The sequence below is a fragment of the Schistocerca piceifrons genome, unplaced genomic scaffold (assembly GCF_021461385.2).
Source record: "Schistocerca piceifrons isolate TAMUIC-IGC-003096 unplaced genomic scaffold, iqSchPice1.1 HiC_scaffold_319, whole genome shotgun sequence".
NCBI classification, from domain to species: Eukaryota; Metazoa; Arthropoda; class Insecta; order Orthoptera; family Acrididae; genus Schistocerca; species Schistocerca piceifrons.
The window spans coordinates 5,001-7,500 of NW_025728536.1; the positions used below are offsets into that span (position 1 = coordinate 5,001).

General features: G+C 56.8%; 1 non-coding gene across 1 annotated transcript in view; it reads right to left on the reverse strand.

Annotated features, from left to right (window-relative positions):
- LOC124745432 overlaps positions 1-163 on the reverse strand; it is a 1,909-nt gene extending 1,746 nt beyond the window's left edge. The window contains exon 1 of the ribosomal RNA XR_007011002.1: positions 1-163. This exon is cut by the window's left edge and continues 1,746 nt beyond it. This is a non-coding gene — a ribosomal RNA (small subunit ribosomal RNA).
- Between the last annotated feature and the right edge of the window lie 2,337 nt (positions 164-2,500).

Genomic DNA, 2,500 nt, shown 5'->3' on the forward strand with positions numbered 1-2,500 from the left:
CTCTAGAATTACCACAGTTATCCAAGTAACGTGGGTACGATCTAAGGAACCATAACTGATTTAATGAGCCATTCGCGGTTTCACCTTAATGCGGCTTGTACTGAGACATGCATGGCTTAATCTTTGAGACAAGCATATGACTACTGGCAGGATCAACCAGGGAGCTGCGTCAACTAGAGCTGAGCAGCCGGCCGCCCGGGAGTGTGTCCCGGGGGCCCGCGCGAACACGCAAGCGTCCGCTCAATCATTCTGCAAACAGGAGGAGGCTGAGCTCCCCTGCACAATACACCTCGAAACCCTCTCAGGTCCCGGCGGCGCGCAGCGCCGTCCCAAGTACTTGGTCGGGTTCGAGAGAGGCGCAATCGCCCGGAGTTAGGCGAGTAGACGCTTTCGGTGCGACCACCCGTGCTCCCAACTGAGCTTGCCGCTGCCGACAGAGGCCCGGGAGCGTGCTGTCGTGGCATTGCCGGCGGGAGACAACACGCGCCACCTACGGTGACCGGCAGCTCCAACGCCAGCGCCACAGAAGGACAAAAGCCCCACTTGGGTGCCGAAGCGAACTCTCCCAGCACAGCGCACGCGCCAACACATCCGCACAGCTGCGATACAAACCACCAGCGAGAACCGCTGGGGCGACCGAGCAGCAGACGGCGTCGCGAGCGCCGAGCGCCGGGCGGCGGCGCATCCTCAACGCACACAGTCCTCAATCGGACCAGCACACTGAAGATGTCCACCGCGCTTCGCACCGGGCCCGCGAGGACCTACTTTGGCCGCACGGCGCCGCGCGCAGGGTGCGCCGGCGCGCAGCTGCGACGCCTGCCGCGTCCGTCGGCCGGCGCGCCTGCCACTGGCCGCCCCCACCAGCCGGCTGTAGCGCGTGCGCCCACGCACCGCGCGGCCAGCACGCCGGGAGGCGCCCCCTCACCGGCCGGGGACGGTCCCACCCAGCCACCGCCGCGTATCGCTTCACACCCAGATGCCGTTCAGTTTCGTCGGCATGGTGGGTATCGCTGGAACAACCGGTTCGTACCTCAACCTATCGTCGCCATCACCGATTCACCCCTAGCGAGAACAACCGCACCACAACAGGTTACCATTTGTTCATTTGCGTAACTTCACCAGAAAACGCAGGCGTCCATCGCCATTTGCAACTTCAACGATTATTGCATGCCTGTGTCAGGTGTCACGCCACACTACGTCTGCCCACATACACGCAACAAAATGTGCACGCCTAGACAATACGTGGAAGGTGGCCCCCGTACGTATGCGATGTCCATTGCTCGAACGACTGTCAACCGGCCTCTGTAGCATGTCGCAGATATGGAACGCGGTGCACCATGCCATCACGGTGTGTGAGGAGAGACGACTAGGTCCGAATACATCAACAGACAGCTCATGCTGATCGCCATCCACGGCGTCCGTTCCTCCCACACGTCTCTATGGCGTACCACACTGCAATCCAGCTCTCATAGGGAGACGACACGTAGCTGCGTGCACAATATTTGCACTGTATGGTCCGCCGTTTTTGGGCGCAGTCGTTGTACGGTCACACATGTGCCACGATGTATCATTCGGTACATAAGGACGAATGTGCAGTACAGATTGTGGTTTACGCGTACGACATTAGCGGACGGTTGACACAGGCCGCACCACAACGTAGCCTGAGTACGTCGCATGCGAAGGGCATTGAACATGCAAACTTCTCACCAACCAGCTTGCGAAGGCAGGGGGGCAAGGTGGGGACGTGGGGAGGGGCGGCATGTACGTCCTGCTGCCATCCACATTACAGTGTACAGCAGGAGCATGTGGAAAGTCAGCAAGACTTGCAAGGTGTTTAACATGAAGCGATACACAGGGGAGCGGGCAGTGCGAGTAGCGAACTATATTGCGAGGGTTGCGGGTGGGCAACACTACACTAATTGAACGAGTCGTATAACAATTACAGAGCAGGTTTAGGCGACAACATGGGTTACGTTAGGGGACAACGTGGGTTACGTTAGGGGACAACGTGGGTTAGGTTAAGGCACAACGTGGGTTAGGTTAAGGCACAACGTGGGTTAGGTTAAGGCACAACGTGGGTTAGGTTAAGGCACAACGTGGTGTTAGGTTAAGGCACAACGTGGGTTAGGTTAAGGCACAACGTGGGTTAGGTTAAGGCACAACGTGGGTTAGGTTAAGGCACAACGTGGGTTAGGTTAAGGCACAACGTGGGTTAGGTTAAGGCACAACGTGGGTTAGGTTAAGGCACAACGTGGGTTAGGTTAAGGCACAACGTGGGTTAGGTTAAGGCACAACGTGGGTTAGGTTAAGGTACAACATGGGTTAGGTTAAGGTACAACATGGGTTAGGTTAAGGTACAACATGGGTTAGGTTAAGGTACAACATGGGTTAGGTTAAGGTACAACATGGGTTAGGTTAAGGTACAACATGGGTTAGGTTAAGGTACAACATGGGTTAGGTTAAGGTACAACATAGGTTAGGTTAAGGTACAACATGGGTT